Source organism: Agelaius tricolor, unplaced genomic scaffold, assembly GCF_023055355.1.
Source record: "Agelaius tricolor isolate 1412-34295 unplaced genomic scaffold, bAgeTri1.0.p SCAF_46, whole genome shotgun sequence".
Lineage (NCBI taxonomy): Eukaryota > Metazoa > Chordata > Aves > Passeriformes > Icteridae > Agelaius > Agelaius tricolor.
In genome coordinates, this window is record NW_027269306.1 from 2,637,501 (window position 1) to 2,656,349 (window position 18,849).

Genomic DNA, 18,849 nt, shown 5'->3' on the forward strand with positions numbered 1-18,849 from the left:
GTCTCAGATTGTTGTTCATGAGGGAATTCTAATCTGAATTTTTCTCTGTGATGAGAATTGATAGAACTAAGAAGCAGCACTTAGAATGTTCATCTAACTGAAATGTTTTATTATTTTCCTTTCATTTTCATAAAGGAAACTATTCATATCAGGCAGGTTTCTTATCTAGAATGTCTTTAATTACAATTAGTCTCTTTCCCATTCTAAGTAAATACATTTTTAAAAATTCTGCCTCAAGTTTGGTTTTTCCCCTAAATATTTGTGTATCTAAATCTCTACATATGTATATATATTTCCTAAATATCTATGTATCTCATGTTATGAAACTTATGTATTTTTTTCTAGTATTGCTTGGCCACTTCATTAAATACAATTATTTTACTTAATCATGCAAGATATTTCCTGGTGAAACAAATAACTTTTAAAAATTAATAGGCATGATTTTTTAATTGAGACATTTCCTTTTGACACCAGTTCTTAAAGTAACATGTATAAAGTTGTTATGAGTTGTTATTCATTCATTATTTTTTGTCAAACGTACAAATTCAGAAAGACTTTGCATGACTCCAGGAATATTACAGTAGTATGCAGTTACTCATTCCTTTTTAATTTATAGAATCCAGCATCTATATTTCCCTCCAGTTTACAATATTCTTTTTTTTTTTTTTTTTTTTTGCCAAACAGGCACATTTGAAAATCTTCTGGGACAGAAATGCTGACTCATTGTCCTCAGTTGGCCTCCATAGCTGTGAATGAATTGCTTTTTTAATACAGGAATTCCTGTTGAAGTGTGCTGTGGTTGAGATGAAATGTTTGCCATCCATAAGCTCTTTCCCCCATGTGTATGCTCAGCCACGCTGGGTTTGTTTTGTCAGAATCAAAATTTCTCCTGTTGAAGTGCCTTGGGCTGCAGAGTGTCCATGATCTCAACAGCACCTCAATACCCACAAAATAAATAAAATTGAAGGGGAAAAGGCATAGCTGGACTTTCTGGAAGGTTCTTTTGTTCCTTGCCTCTCACTTCTGTGGGTGAACTCAGCTCAGAGCCCGCACTCAGCCCCTGGCTGAGTTTCTGAGTCCTGAGCTGATGTTGAATTGCCAGCCCTCCTGTGCACACAGGTTTTTCTCAGAACACTGCTGAGGTGTAAGTCAGGTCTCTGTGGTTTTACTCAGAAGAACTGCAATGAGTCTGGGTTCTAACAAAGCTTTTAAATTCACCTTCAATTTCAGTAGCTGTTACTTTTAAAAGATTCGCTTCCTGCATCCTCTCTGAGCTCCTCAGGGATTATTTTCACCCAGGAGGTCACCTGCTTTCCCTTATATTCAGGATTTCATTACTCCCTAAGAGACAAAAGGAGCACCTAGAAATGTAGCTGATCCTATAGATAAAAATCTACTAAAAATTACAATTTTCAAACCACAAGTGAGCTTTACATGTACTCCACCTGAATCTGTAGCCCCACAGAGGCTCCACGGCAAGAGAGACATAACTGGAGAGCAGGGAACTCCCAAAATCCAGAATTAGTGCAGTGGGCTCAACAGAGCTGATCAGCTGCAAGCTGCAAATCTGTGTAATGGCTGGGATTTTACAGTGCAATCATGATTTTACACTCTGAAACTCTATTGATGAGCTTTTCCTGTTGGGCTTTCCCTATCGACCTGCCCTCTAAAATATATTGAATGTTCATCACGAGGTTTTGGTGGGAAAATGCTGCTGTTTCTTCTACATTTCTTTATTACTTGAGAAACACTCTGTAGCCTAAGGAAGTGTTGGAAATATTTTGGGACAAGGATGAAGCTTATTTCCTGTGTGAGCTTGTGCTAATTCCACAGGATAATGTTTTTATTCTCCCGTTTCATTAGGCTCAACAGAAAAGAAATTTTGATTTCTCTGTCAGTGTAAAGAATACATCGAGTCTTGTTTTAATGGAATTACTTTACAGTTAGTGAAACTTGTAGTATTCAAGAAGAGTCCAACCTAGACCATGAATGTAACTCCCCTGAGTTCCCTTGTAGAATGATAATATTGTTTGCAGGACCTCCAATTTTTATTGTTAAATCTCAAAGGTCAGAAATTACTTTAACTGGTTGGGCTGGAGGATAAGGCTTCTCACCCTAAGCTTAGCTAGGTGAACAAAAAACAACATTTAAATTCTTTTTTTTTCCCCAACTCTGAATTGAGATGATTGAGCAACTGTAGGCTTATTCCCTTTTATAGAAAAAGCATGAACTAGTACAAAGACATGTGAAAGTTCACTTCTGTGCTCTTGAGTTCCTAAAACTGATTTCCTAAACTGATGTTTACTCAGAAAACCTTAGAGCTAATTATATTTAGAGTTAATGATAAATATCTAGAGTTATTGTATTATATATAGAGAGAGTTCATTATATTTGGAGTTAATGATATATATATATATAGTTAATTATATTTAGAGTTTAATTGCATTCCTTACACTGTCATAGATAAAACAAAGCCCTGTGGGCTTATTCCCTTTTATGGAAAGAGCATGAATTAGTACAAAGACATGTGAAAGTTCACTTATGTGCTCTTGAGTTCTTAAAACTGATTTCCTAAACTGATATTTACTCAGAAAACCTTAGGGCTACTTATATTTAGAGTTAATGAGAGATATATAGAGTTAGCTCATATATATATGTGTCTATATATATATATAAAGAGAGTGTTTATATATAAAGAGAGTGTTTATATATAGAGAGAGTTAATTGTATTTAGAGTTAATTATATATATATAGAGTTTATTTAAACATATATATAGAGAGAGTTCTTATACATATATATAGAGAGAGAATTATATTTAATTATTTATATAGAGAGAGTTCTTACATACATATAGAGAGAGAGATAGTTAATTATTTTTAGAGTTTAATTACAGTCCTTACACTGTCACAGATAAAACAAAGCCCTTGAGGATGTAATTTCCTCCAGCCTTTGGCCATTTTATCTCTGTAAAATGCCAACAGTATCCACAAATGCTCACTCCCAGAGGTCTAGGAGCTCGGTGAGACGTGTGAATTCCCTGCCAGAAGTGCATCTACAAAAGCAGAGTGCAGGGCAGGGCTGCTGGAGGTGATGCTGTGGCTTTCCTGGGACAACCAGCAGCCACATCCCTTTTCCCATACATAAATGGCAGCTAGCAATAGCTAGAAACAAAAGGCCCCTCTCTCCCTCTCTGAATACAGTGACATTCATTCTCAGAGAAGCAGGGGCAGCTTTTTGAAAGCAGACTTCTTCAGTCCAACAATAACACACAATGAGTTATTGACTTGTTTATATATGGAGCTCTTTTCAGTAACTAACTCTGACTCCCCACAGTCTGGACAAATGATTGATTTCGTTGTTAGAAAAAGAGAAAGCTCTTGCACTAAACTCTGTAGTGCAAACTACTTTTTCCCCATTTGTTCCCCCACTGAATAGGACCTTATTAAAATGCACTTTCCAAAAAATACCTGCAGCTGGCCTTTATAAGCATGTTTTGTATATATAAATAAGTAATTTGTCCCACTCTTTTGTACGGTAACAAACCATTGGAGAATCTTGTCAACACAGATATGAAGGTAAAGTGTCAGAGAATTTTGGTTAAACAGTATTATTTATATTGATCTGCATAAAAAGCATCATTGTAAAGGTATTTACAGTAGCTGTTTGCTGTTTGGTTACAAATAATGACTTTAAAAATTGATCATTAGGCATGATTTTTTTTATTGAGACATTTCCTTTTGGCACCAGTTCTTAAAGTAATATGTATAAACATGTTATTCTAATACTTTTATATCTATGGTCAAACTAAACAAATATTGTAATATCCATTAATTGAGCTTTTAACTTTTGCATGTTTTTAATATAGAATTTATGGGAGGATTCATGTGCTCAATATGCTAATTCTCCATACCACGTATATACTCAGAATTTTATTTTAAAGAAAGTGAGCCTTATATCCTCTTTAATTACTATGGGTTATCTTTAAAAAGAAAACAAGTACTTTGTTTCTTTTTCACAAATTTAAATACTAAGGCATATTACTTTAAAAAGATGCTGCAAATATCCCATAGCTGCATGGCAGGAAGAATTTAATATTGGCAAGAGAGGATGCAGAGTTCTACTGAGCCCTGCAATTTGTTGGTTCCACACCACAGGCAGTCAGGGACTCATTAAAATGTTGCTGAAGGTGTTTTCCAATGCATTTTGCTAAAATAAAAACATAGAAATTTAAATCTAATGGATTAATGGAGCTATTGCCACACTGATTCCCCAGGCTCTTTCATTTGTGAAGTTGTGTTAGCCATGGCACACTGAATGTAAAATGTGAGCATTTTGCTGCAGCTTCCCATCAATTCTGTAGAAATGAGAAGTTAGAAGGAAGTTATCACAGCCCTTGTGTACCTGAGAATATTCTTTGTGCTCCTTACAAGATGTAAGAAGTGTTGGGTTTTGGGTTGCATAGGTTTCTATGTTTTTATTTCTCCTAAAAAAACTCAAAAACTGGGAAAGTGCAAATTGTGGATTTCTAATCCATTAGCCTTGAATCTTGATAATTTTTTTATTCTAATTTGAGTTTATCTTGTCACACCTTGATTTTATTAATTTGCATCTTTCTAACTTTTGTGTATGCATTTCTTTTACCTCAATTCTTTTCACTCATAATCTTTGTTTCCCCCCAAAATATTTTTTCTTACTATACTTACTTCCTTTTCCTTTCTTTAATGCATTTTTCCTGACAAAATTTGGCTCTGTCTTGGGAGTGTCAGCACACACAGGTCACCAGTTCCCACCTCATTGTCCAGATAGAGCTGTTTAACAAAATAATATTGACTTGATTTAATATTATTATTAGAGTGCCCTAAGATTCTCTGAGGAAATACCAGTTTAGGAAATCACAATATGATAATCAAATGTTCACTAAGCCTTGCTAGAACTCAGCTAGAATTATCAAAGATTTATTTGAGGAGGGGGAAAAATTAACTATGCTTCTCTGTTCTTATCAATTTTCCTGTGAACACCAGGTGTTAGCATAGTTTTTGAGAGAGGATGTACAAGCAAAGCAAAGAGTATTCTCTATAAAAATTCAGGTGTAGAGCAGAAATTTGCTGCAGAAATGAATGCCTGTCTTGTTATCTCTAACTTCTATGTATCTGGCTTGGGGGTGGAGATCAGGAGCTGGGAGTAGCATCATTTTCAGCTGCTTGTGGGGGCCTGGGGGAGGAAAAGGAAGAGCTATTCTTGTGTGAAGCTTCTGTAGGCTTTTGTGAGGACCCTGAGCTACGTCAGGGTTTCTGTGATCCCAACACATCCCCTGTGACAATCGAGTGGTGCCTCCCCCTGTGTGCCTGAATGTCCTGGTGCAGACCCTCAGCTCTGCTGCCTCTTGGAGCTGGTGGCTTTTTGCTCATTTAACTGAGGGAAAACCAGAAACTTCCACAAACACATTGAGGGTTTGATGTGCAGCCTCGGAAGAAGCTTGGATTGATGTAAAAGCATAACACACAGACACTAAGCAGAAGAATTAGAAACTCTTGTTTCTAGAGTTTTAAGTGAGAATATGCCTTAAGTGAGAAACTGTATTGATAGGATGGTGATGGGTTTATAATTTAGGAATATAATAGCATGGAGTAGGTTGGGAGTTTGGAAGTTATAATATGTGTGCCTGTGAGTTAAAAGCCCATTGGACAAAAGTATCCACAGTGCAGCAGAATTAAATAAAGGTGATGGGTTAGAAAAGGAAAATCAACCCTGTAGCAACCATCTATTAAGTTAGAAAGTTCTGTATTGCCTTGTAACAAAGAACCTGGGACTACTCTGAGCTATGGCCCAGTTCTTGCTCCTCTAAAACCTCACAGCCTCTAATGCTGATGTTTATTTGGGCAATAAATCATTCTTAACTTGAAAGTAGTCCCATCCCTTCATTTCTAGTGGTGACAATAATAAAATGCAAACCTGGACTCCAGCCTTCACCACCAGAGGCTTCCAGAAAATCTGGGAACATATTTCCACGACAGGTCTGTGGAGCTCTCAGGCTTTTGTCTGTCCTGCAGCTTCAGGTGATGTGCACAGAACCACACAAGGACAGTCAGAGTCTGGTCTTTGGAAGATATTTATCCCAATTTGTTGGACAAGTCACACTCGTTGGGCTGGAGAAATATATTGTCTGTGAAATGCAGCCAACAGTTGAAATATTATTGAGTCAGTACAGTCCCATTCAGCAGTGACAGAAGAATAAAATTCAGCATATGCTGAGAAAGCAGGGCACTAGCTTTGTGTCTTTCTTTTCCACTACAGAGAAGTAAGGATGAAGTGTGTGATTTCAAAGATCTGTGACTGAAATCAACTCTTTTGGCTTGAACTCCTGCTTCATTTTACTTTGAAGATGTTTTACTTCATTTTTACTTGTGCATGAAAGTGCAGCTCTTTGTGCTCTGAAATCTTTTAAGAGTGCTTTTAGAACTTGTCATAGGAAAGGTCTTAGCTCCCAGGCATTTTCTCATATTTAGAATCAGTTTTATCAATCTTTTCTGTCAAATTAAAAGCATGTCCCATACAGCTAACTTAGCTTGTGCCATGAAGAAAGCTTTTATGTGCTAACAGGACTCATCTTTAACTTTTATATTTACTTTTAAGCTTAATCAGTTCTGCTGGTTTCCTTTTGAGCTGTAACTGCTGAAGGCCAGTGGGTGGACTGGGGTCAATCAAGCTGAGCACAGTCAGAGCCCCTCTGCCTTTCCAGAGGTTCCATTTACCACTCATTTTTTAGCTGAGTGCTCTGGATGGTTTAAAACTTTGGGACAGTAGATGAAATCCTGCTTTCATTCAACAGTCACTTATATTAACTGTTAATAATAACTGTTCATTTCTTTTATATTTTTTTTTCTCTTGCTCTGGGCTGCACAGATAAGCATTAAGCTGAAATGCTCCAGACCAATATATAGTGTTCTTTGTGCTCTAGAGTTAGCACAACAATTTTAAAAGGTATTTGCATGAAGAAAGGTAGACAAAATTTGGTAATAAAGATGAAGTATTTATGGACATTTTTATGGTTTATCTTGGCAAATTTTTGCTTCTGATTTTCTCTGAATTTTCTCTAAATGTGAGCTCTTGTATGCCTACATACACAGACATAACTAGCCCACATGCAAATTTCCAAACTAATGCTACATTCAAAATTGTTGAAGCAAAGGGACAGACTATCTTTAGCTCTTCACTCCTTGGGATTTGGCATTTTAAATTCTGCCTATCTATGTATTTGTGTGCATCTATTACCTTTTCTCCACAACTTTAATAAACCTAGCTGACCCTGATGCCTTGGGAAGGCAAAAACCTGAAAAACCTGCCACTGCTCAGAGGGGAAAATCCCACCACAGGTAGGGCATAAGTGCATTTAAACAGAAAAAGTGCATTTAAACCCCTCAAGGAGCTGGAAACTGGGAGTTTTAAACAACCCCCACAAAAACACTGACTACTGTCAAAACTAGCATGGTTTAATTTTCTTTTTAACCTCACCTGTGCTGCATATGACTTAGGCATAGCTTTCACCACTTTAAAATAACTTTTCATCACTTGCAAAACTTATTTGGAATATATGAAGTTTTTAGATTGTTCGTTCTGAAAAGTGGGTTTTTTTGTAATTACATTGCAAGCCAAGGAACTCCAATAACATTTACAAGATATCCATTTTCTATTTGATGCAAAAACAGGCAAGCCCTTAAAAATGCTTCTATGAAAAATGTAAAATAAGAAAGTGCTGTATGTGTTCATAGGAAAATGCTCCTTATGGATTTTTCATCCATGTGTCTGTAGCATGTCATTATTCATTCTTCAGCTGGAGTTTGCTTTTAGCTTTTAGGAGGAAAAACCATTAGATATTTTTATTTCAATGACAGCAGAAGAGTTGTGTTTAAAGCCAGAGGAAGTAAGTGAATTATATACAGCAATTTTGTTAACAAATAAGAGGAAAAGAAGACCATAAACACTGTATTTGAAGGCCTGAAAAGTTATTTTTTGGCATTGAAGCTCATTGTGAGCTCCATGTAAAAATGGGACAATTTCCTACCACTCTCCTTCTTTATGACCCAGTAAAATAATTGCCAAAACCAATTTCTGGGTGCACATTTCTGAATCTTCAGATTTCCATCTTTTTCTGTGGGGTGTTGTGCTCTGCAGATGCAAAGGGTAATTTCTCCAAGAGAGAGAGAGGACAAGACCAATAACTTTATCACACACTAATAAGATATAATATGATATGATAGAATATATAATATGATATGATAGACTATATAATATTATATAATATATAATATAATGCAATATAATATAATCACACAAAAGTCTCCTGTACTATATATATGTGACTCTCTTTTGAATTTAGTCTCTGCTTGGCTTATGAATTATTCTATTGCTATTATTATTATTATTATTATTATTATTATTAATATTAATATTATTATTATTATTATATAACAGCAACTTTAAAGCTGCTTATCAGAAACAATCAAACACCTTGTAAAGTCAGTATCAATACTAGCTGGTAGGGAAAACTTCATTTCTTATAAAAGTAGCAGAATTTATGATGAATGATGACTATTATGAATAATATTTTGTAGAAGAATTATTCATATTCTGGAATGTCTCTGAAGATAAGCCTTTTTTCTTTGGAGACAACTATTGTACTTCACCCCCAATTTTGTTCTTTTTCTTTGCCTTCCTAGTTCTATATTGAGTGGTCTGACATAGACTTGAACTTTCTTCTCTTTTCCAGCCTTTTCTGTGTAAAACCATATTGAAGGTTGACTTCCAACTCCAGTTACCTCCATGAAAAATCAAACATTGAGTGGTGGGATGAGGATCCATGCCTAATAATCACAGACTGACTTTTGCTGATCTCTGACACTGATTAAAAAAGGAAGTAAAAGAAACTACTTCCCAGTTCAGTGTAAGAAGCAGAGCAGAGCTACTCATTCTGCCCCCAAAGAGAATTTTGGTAAGTGCAATTTCATTTTTCTTCCCTCACTGTGGCAGAATGGAAAGAAATTTCACGACCCTTTTGCTGGCACAGATTTTCCCTAAATTTCATGATGAAAATGCAGAGTAAAGATTCTGTCCTCCCCTTCCTTATCCCTGCCAGCCTTCTTTCTGCCCATGTGTTTGGAAAAGGAAAAATATAAAGCAATCAGTGACTGGGTGGGAAGATTGAAATGAGGCAAAAACTCCATATATTCCAGTTGAGTTGCTCTGGATTTGTTTGGTGTCATCCAAGCCCAAGTAGAGGATGAATTTATCCTTCCCTTAGAGAGAACCTCTCTGACTGCAGAGTTTATTTCTCAGATAATCAAAAGGGGTTGGTGTACAGGTCATACTTTTTATCAATTCTGAAACTTTCTAAAGAAAGGGGATGTTTTCTTCAAATTTTCTTTCTTTTTTCTAATATATGATTCCTTTTGCTTGTAAGCCAATTTTTAGAAGAGATTTTTCAAGAGAGCAAAATATTTAGTATTCAGTTAAGAATTTAAGTAGCTCTTTGCTTTTTTTAGAACAGTGTTGCTGCTCTAATTACAAACTTTAAACTCTGTTCTTTTCTTTTAGGGAAAAATGTAGTTTACAATGTCAATATTCAGTAAGCTAATAATAAGATTTTGCAGGAAATATTATAATGAAAAGCTATTAAATCAAGCATTTTTCTTACAATATCTCATGCTGTGAAGTTGTCAGCAGGTTCTATAAATGAAATATTAATACAAAATTGATGGCAGTTAAAAGTGAAGAATTATTTCAGAGTAGGTTTCTTGATGGCAAAAAGAAACAAGCCCTTCAGCTATGATATTATTAATACATGCATCTTATCAGAATGCTACCTGTAAATGTATATGAATGGATATAATTGCATTTCTTGGAATAATTAAAAACATTTCTAGAATTATATCAATGATATTTCACTTCTCCACCAGAAACTTGTAACTGAGGTTAGCTTGTCTCAGTAATAATGCTTCTCCTCATTATTTACTAATTTCTAACACATCAAACTTTTCTTAAATAAAGCAGACTCACTAAACATCACATGTAGACCTCAATCCTGATCTCATTACTTTGGCAGAAATTATTCTAATTATTCTAAATTATCTGCCTGAGGTCAGCAGGAATTGCTTCTCCAGTTCCATGTGCTTGGCAATTTTATCTCTTCCTGCTAAAAGGAGTGGACCAAAACAATAAGTTTTTAATGACCCATCACTTATTAGCAGAAATATGGAAGCAGAAGACAAACACTTTTTATTATTGCCACAACCAAAATATTGCCCTGAACCATCCTCAAAATGTTTAGAAGGCCACAAAAATAAAAACTGAGCAGTGAAATTCATGTAGAAGAGGAGAGAAATATGTATTGTGGGCAAAATATTAAAAATGTTTTTGGTTCTAGAATTTCCAGGAGATATTGCTAGTAATATATACTAATATATATTATAGTTTATTATTACATATTTGTATTAACATATAAATGCATTATTAATATTTATTTCCAATAAATATTATTAGATGTTACAATAAGTATTACTATGAATATATAATTATCTATTCTTCATTATTTAATATATATTAATATATCACTATATTATTTTTTTCCAAGAAATAAAATTATTAGATATTCCAATCCAAAATTATTAGATATTCCAATATTCCAATAATAATTCATTTAGACACCCCAAATCTTCTCTTTGGAGCATGTAAATTGGTAATTCACATATACAAATCCATTTGATTTATTACAATGTTGGGAATTGACTCTGTGCTGGCAGGCACTGACCCCCAAGAGAACACTGCATTTGACCTGAGGAAAAGGCTTCCAATGATGGAACTGGGATTGTGGGTGTGGAGTTTGGATAGAAGGGTGTAATATCACAAGGGGGAAAACTTAGAGTTTAAGTGTTTAGAATATAGTAATAGATATAAAGCAAAATGGAGGTTTTAGGGTGGAGGCTGCTCCTTCTTCTTCACCTTCTTCTTCACCTTTTTCTCCATAGGTTTGGGTGGTTTTGTGTGTTGGATATTTGTGTATTTGTGTATTGGATAAAAAAGACTTTATTGCATTGCGTGGTTGGTTATTGGGTTAAAAGTAACAATAATTTAGGTGTCATGTCTTAATTGGACAGTTTATCCTTAAAAGGCCTTGCAGAGAGGGAGATTCAGCTCCATTTTCAGTTTGTTAGAGTGAAGTGCTGCAGAACTCAGGGTTTGAGAGACTGTAACACAGACAAGAACTAATAAACATCTGAGTCCCAACAAGAAATACCATCTCACACATTTAATCCCGACCCTGGTAAAAAAAAGAAGATAACACTTGACATCATGGGCTGGGTGACAAGGTGGTGATGGGTCATGGGCTGCACTCTGTGACCTCAGAGATCTTTCCCAGCCCAGCTGCTCTGAGAGTTTGGGCAGGGGGCTGCTCACTTGGGCAGGGAGCTGCTCACCTGGGCAGGGGGCTGCTCACCTGGGCAGGGAGCTGCTCACCTGGCACCCCTGGGCAGGGATCTGCTCACCTGGCACCCCTGGGCAGGGAGCTGTGTCGTGATCGGCGGAAGAATTGCAGCACACAATATGCGTGAACAACAAATCTCTAAGTTTATTGATAGCTCACACATATTTATATTGGTGTTAATGAAGCTTATACATATTGCAAAGCTGAGCTCATTATTGGTTAAAACACACCTAAATCAACCACACCTACTTCTATGCTCTAATGATTATTTTGTTTCTATGTTTACATTCTTGTGGCTATTCTACCTAGGCTATCTTCATTTTTCTGGCAAAAGATTTTCTCCCCCATCTTCATGTTGCAGCAAAGGTCACCATGACCCTTGTCAGTGATTGGACACTGATTACTTAATTCCCAGCTTGTTTCCCCTATCCTTATCCAACGGTATCACATCAAAGTGGCCTTTCTCAGCTAGCCAATTATCCACAAAGCTCTCCACAGAGCTGCTCGCCTGGCACCCCTGGGCAGCTCTGCCCTGTGGACAGCCAGGAGTAAGCAGCAGGAAGGGAGGAGCCCCCTGAGCAGGGCACTGTGGGGTGGGTGCTCGGTGCAGGGCACTTGGGGAGACAAAGGACTCTGCAGATTGACTGTGAGTCAAGCAAAAGCTGTTTATTGTGCTTGTAAACATTGTATATATTTATTTCTTCCCTTGGTCTACACAGCCACACTGGTAGCTCCGTGTGAAAATCAAACAACCAGAAACTTCCACAGACACTAAAAGAGTTAATCTACAACCTTAGAAGAAGCTTAGATTGATATAAAAATAGAATACACAGACATTAAACAGAAAAATCATAAACTTATGTTTCTATAGTTATAAGTAAACATATACCTTAAGTAAATGAGAAACTGTATGCATAAGATAGTGAAGAATTTATAATGTAAGTGTATAGTTATATAGAGTAACTAAGAGTTTAAAAATTATAATAGAAACATTTGTACTTATGAATTAGAAGCCTATTAAAGTATCTGCAGTACAGCAGAAGTAAGTAAAAATAATAAATTACAAAACAAACCCTATAGCAACTATTAAATTAGAAAGCTACATACTACCTTGCAGCAAAGAAACTTGTGACTACTCTTAAGCTATAGCCAACAGCCCACTCCTTTAAAATCTCACAGCCTCTAAGACTAATGTTTATGAACAATAAATCATTCTTAACCCAAAAATAATCCCAGCCCTTCATTACTAACAGCAACAATAATAGCTCTGCTTTGTCCATGAAGCAAGAGGCACCTTTTTATTAATCTGACTGGTAGATGTTGTGTCATTTTACTCAGGTTGGCACCCCTTTGTCTGTTAACAATTTTTCTTTCTTCTTTCTTCTTACATCATCAGCTTTTTTATCCCCAAAGATGACCTCATCTTTAGTTCCAGAGGGTCAGGCTGGTTCATTCAGTACATGTCCATTTTCCTGTAGATATGATCCTACAGGCACTCACAGCTCTCTGATTCTCTTTGGAATTACAACATCCAATGCCTGGAGAATTTTGTCTTATGAATAACTACATCAGATATTTCACTTGTCCTTCAATGTGGATATTAATTTCGATGTCACTTGACTTTAGCCTGAATACAAATTTGGTAGTATTTCCATGTTAAATGATCAAGCTTTAAATAGTCTCCATTTTTTGTAATTTTTCTAACTCAGCAATTTCTTGTATAATTTGAACAGAAGGTGTTGTATCACACTAGAAGGCAGATTAATTATAATATGTATTCCAATAAAATGTAGATATATTTAATCAATCCCAGATTAGACTTTTATTCACTAACCACTCAGACATTATCACACTAGAGGGCATATTAATTATCATATGTATTCCAATAAAATGTAGATATATTTAATCAATCCCAGATTAGACTTTTATTCACTAACCACTTAGACATTTAACCAATGAGGAGTTGTTAACATAATTGGTATCACTGGGATAGGTGATATTTTTCATAGTAAAGGTTTTTCATTTTAAAAAGGTGCTGCATTTGAACATTTGAAATGGTAAATAATTAATTGTGGCACCGTCACAGCCTTACTTTTGATTTTGTGTTTTTTCTGGTTTCTGATTACCTAATGACACAGGATTGTTTCTCTTTTACAATTAAAGCAATGAGGGGCCAAGAAATTCAATTTCCTTCCTCCCTTAGCAATTCTCCTGTGAGATCCCAGAACCTGAGTGCTGTTAAAGCTGTGTTTTGAAACTATTTGGGCACATGGAGACACAGATAGGTGCACAATGTGATTTTCAAAATCTGGACAGTTATTCCCCTCTACTGGGAGGGAAAATGCTGGAAACTGGTGGGAATGTCATCATGACTTCACTCATTAGTCATTAAGAAAAGTCTTCCCCATGATTCCCAATGGTGTTTGTTTTGCCTTGTTTAGAAAATAATTACAGCTGCTGAGCTCAGCTCGTGGTATAAATCAATACTGCAGCTGCTGAGGCTTGGCTGATCTGCAGCAGCTGAGGATTTGTTTCCCTCCGTGTAAACTCTTGTTGCTGCTCTGACAATTGTGTGTCCCCTGCCCCTTGTTCAGGTGGCAGTTGACAGGTTCAGAGCACTCTCTGATAACATGAGGGGCTCTGGGTAACTGAGCATTAAAGCTGACAGCTGACTTTGCAGAGCCGAACTAAACAGGAGAGGCATGAATGGATGCTGGTGATAACAGATGGACCTCATGTACTGACACAACACAAATACCTGAAACTCCTGTTGGCTGTGGATTTACAGCAGCATCAGCACACTTTGAATACCCTGGCAGGAATGCCTTGAAACCAGTGTAGAATCACCATCATTAGAATCTGTGTAAATTAGAAATGAGCTAGTGTAAATATTCACCAGCACAGCTATAAGTGACACAGGCATCCCTCACCTGGGTGAACACAGGTTATGGAAGGAGAAAATTAAATAGCCTTAGAGTAGCAAGAAATAGCCCTAGAATTTCTTACACAAGGGCTGTTTGGGTATTGGAAGGGGCTGCCTTCAGCAGGGAGGTGATGGAATCACTGTCCCTGGAGGTGTTTCAGGAAAGGCTGGATGTGGCACTCCCTTGGAACCCTGGATGCTGAGAATTTCAGACTTTCTGTGCAGGCAGGCGCTGACCCCCAAGAGCAGCAAGAAAAGCAGGCTGCTTTCCTCAGGTGGAGCTTTGCAAGGCTGCAAACTCCTCTCCTGTCCCTGCCCTCACCCTGCCACATGCCAGCAGAGGAGATGACCCTTCTATATTCTTAATGGGAAAAACATTTATTCTTTGCATTTGCTGGGTTGGTTTTGGTTTTGGTTTTGTTTTGCTACGTTGTGCTCTTTTACCATTCCCCTCTTTTACCATTCCCCTCTTTTACCATTCCCTGGCCCAGCTCCTGTACAAGTGTCACTTCCATGATGAGTTTTCCTGGAGAATGAGGAGTAAAATGTGTAGGCTCTCTGTGGCACAATGAAAGCATGCATTTTTTTTCAACTTATGCGTACGTAAGCCTTCTTTTGTGAATAAGACTCATAGGGTCAGATAATGTTTAAAGGGAAAGGCTTTATGTCTCTCAGGCCTGCATGTTTCCACATGGATGCTTCTACACACACACAGATTGAATTATGAACAGACCTATTAATGCTGGGATCACAAAAGGTCAAGTTTTGTCTTCTTTTACCTCTATTCAGAATTGCTTTTGAAAGGGGGGAAAAAAGGGATTTGCAGGAAAAAAAAAAAAAAAAGATTCATGATGAAGAATTTTACAGGTCTTTTTTTTTTTTTTTTCCCTGTCCTTTAGCAACATCTGGGAGTTGGAAAAAAAAATTCTTATCATGTAAAATAGTCTAGGGGTATTGTATTACTAGATTTTAATATATCTCCTTTGGGTCACTTGGAGGGTTACCTAATGGAATGACCTGCTACATAAGGAACAAAAACACCAAAAAAGGAACTTGAGGAAAATATTCCTGCTACTATAATGGATGTGTTTAACTAAAGAAAAATTGTCAAAGTATTCCAAGAAAAATCTTGAAATGTTGGTCATCTTTTTTGATTTTTTTTTCAGGAAAATCTTACACTGAAATTGGACTATTCCTTTAGATACTCATTTGAAAAGTTATATTAAACTTTAATGGCCACATCCACATAAAAGCAGATGTTATAAACTCCTCTGCCAGATCTCATCACAAGTAATATTTCTATTATTTTCACTTTTTATTTTGCTATCAGAAAATCAAATAATGTCATTGAATAATGTCAATGTACCCACTGTATTTTCATGTTCAATATCCAATGGTGCAGAGTCCTGAAATAACTCTAACACCTAAAATTCTCCTATATTTTCTCCTCTATGTTCCACAGAAGAAATGTTTGAGAGAACTGAGGAAACAGGAGATGCTTTTAAGATGGCAAAAAGTTAAAGTTATACCCTAAAGCTCTGCATTACTTTTGGTACCGTTTTGGGGTCTGTATTTGCATGTGTGCATCAGTGCAAGTTCTTGCAAGAACAAGTATTTAAGTTCACCAATACTCCCATTTTGTAATGCCAAAAATGTATTTCTATATCTCCTTGTGTTTGCAAAAAATGATACAAAACATCCTGAAAAAGAAAAATGCATCAGTGATATAAAATTTTTGAGTGTGATTAAGGCTGGACATTAATCATAGAAGCCCAGAGAAACCTATTGAAATTAAGGAAATGGATATGATGATAACAAATGAAATGCATTAATAGAAAAGGTGATCACATGGAAAGAATTATTCGCATTATTTTTGCAATTTAAGAATTACCAACTCAAAAAATGGATAAAATCATCTAGGGATCCCTATAGGTGAAGTAAGTGAGATTACTGGGAGGAAGTCAACTTTGACACTGTATAAAGTTAGGAAGGAAAATGACACTGTATAAAATTAGTAGCAAAATACTGCAATGCTGTTATAGTAACACCACCATCTGAAACTTCTTTTTTTTTCCACAGGCTTAGGAAAGAAAGCCATAGTTAAAAAAAAAAAGGCTTAAAGCTTTGTCTTCAAAAAGACTACAGATATTTTATTTCAGTTAAAAATAACAAACAGTAGCTCAATTAAGATGAAAATAAAACATTATAAAAACACCCATGCATAAAATAGATAAACAACAGGATTCCAACACAAGGCTAATTACATTTTTTTTTCCTTCTGAGTACTTAATGGAATGCCAGAAGTCAGTTTTGCAAGTTATCCTTGAGTCCTGTCACCTTTGTTTTGTGGCAAGGGTCAGTGCCAGAGACAGCTGGGCTGGGTTGGGTTGATGACTGTGTAGCAATGTTCATATTCTTTTTGATATGTAGGAATCTCTAGGTTTTGTGTTTTCTTGATTGAGATCTTTTACCTATAAGGGAATAGAATAAGGCATAATAATGTAGTAATAAAGGAGAATCTGCTCCAGCAGCTGGAAAAGATTTCCCTTCAGTAGTGTGTTATGCTGTCCTTTAAAAAAAAGAAAGTGGGGTAAATAAAACTGAAAAATCCCAGGGCTCAGGACTGAATAATCTCAGTTCAGGACTTGCTGGCTGCCTTGCTGGTGTGAGCATGGTTGTGTGTGTTTTGTGTTTTCCCTCTGCAGTGCAATCAGGTGCCTGCCCACACAATACACAGCCATCACTCCTTAGCTGCCATGCACAATCTAGCCCAGTTATTTCTCCTGAGCCATTAAAACTAATGGCATATGTAAGCTCATTTTCTTTGAGTTAGATGCACAATTACTCACGAGAAATGAATTTAGGAACACAAACAGAGACAGCTGCAGGCACCAGTTCAAGCACTCTGTGGTCCCAGTATTTTGCGTTTGTAAATGTACAGCTCACATTTCCTAATGAGAATCAAATTTTTATGTTTCCATACTTGGGTTGTGCTCCTATGCTTAACTTGTATAACTGGGCAGTGACTGCAATTCTGGAACCTGAAAGTTCTGCAGTCAAAAGTTCTGACAGTATTTGGGCTGGTTTTTATGGTTTATTTTTGGTAAGTGTCCCTCTTTTGAGCAGCCTGCTGATGTTTGCCCTTTCTGGAGGCCAATTCCATTTGCATATCCCAGTGGTTTACAAAATGGAACATTGGGATGGTGATGATCACACAGTTAACATGATCAGCTATATTTACAAAAATGTAAATTCTAAGCTGGAACTACATGGGTACTGTGTCAGATAGAAGCATTACCCACGGGAAAGGATCCTTTATTTTGTTGTAAGGAATGTAGGGTAAGCTTGATATTTGAAAGAATGATAGTGATGATTTTCCCTGTATTTAAATCCCTTCTATTTTTCCTTGATTTGAGACACTGTCTTGCCCTTCCCAATTCTTCAAAAATTTATATATATAGATATAGATATAGATAGATAGATAGATATAGATATATATAGATATATATAGATATATTATATATAACATATATTTATTATCTATATAACATAATATATTAATATATAATATTATATATAATATATAAGAATACAATCTAATATATAAAATATATTATCTATATAAAATATTCTTAGTATTTATATATTATATATATTCTTATTTTATATATATTTTCTTATATGTATTCTTACAATGAAAATATGGCATGATATATATATTTAAAAAATTTAAAATATGTTCATGAAAACCGGAAGAATATGTGCTAAATAGCTAATACATATAACTTCTCTGGAAGTTAAAGAACTCTGGTTTTGTTATTTAATTTGAATTTATGTCATTTTTCTGTGAATACAGAGATTGTAAATTACAAATTGTGGAAGTAATGAATGTGTTTTTTCCAGTTATTAAAGATCATTGTAAGTGTATAATTACTGGTGATTTATGTGATTGCCTACAAAATGCAAGATAAAGAGGGAGAAAAACTGTGTTTATTCTTTGCATTTGCTACTCTAAATTGTGGTTTTGCATATGGTTATGCCTCTTTCTCTGGAGAAATAAAACATAACCATGCATGTATATTAGAAATTAATTTCTGTATAGAAGTTACTCATTGAATTGTGTGTCCTCCCCAGTCTGGAACAGCAGATTCCCATTGTTCTGTAGGTTTGTGAGGAGAAGTCTGAGAGGTGTGACACCAACCTCAGCTCCTCCTGCAATTCTTGCAATTGAACTGCTCAGGTGAGGAGCTTGAGTTGATGCCTTGTGCAGGCTGCCCTAGAGCAGGGGCTGGGCAGAGCTAAAGAATCAAGCAGGGATTGATTCAAAGCATCTCCTCCATGGATGCACCTTGGGCAGCACCAGAGCCCAGCCAGGCCTGCACCCAAGATGAACCAAAATGGCCCCAAAATGCACCAGCGCTCCCGGGCTCTCTCCCTGGGATCAGT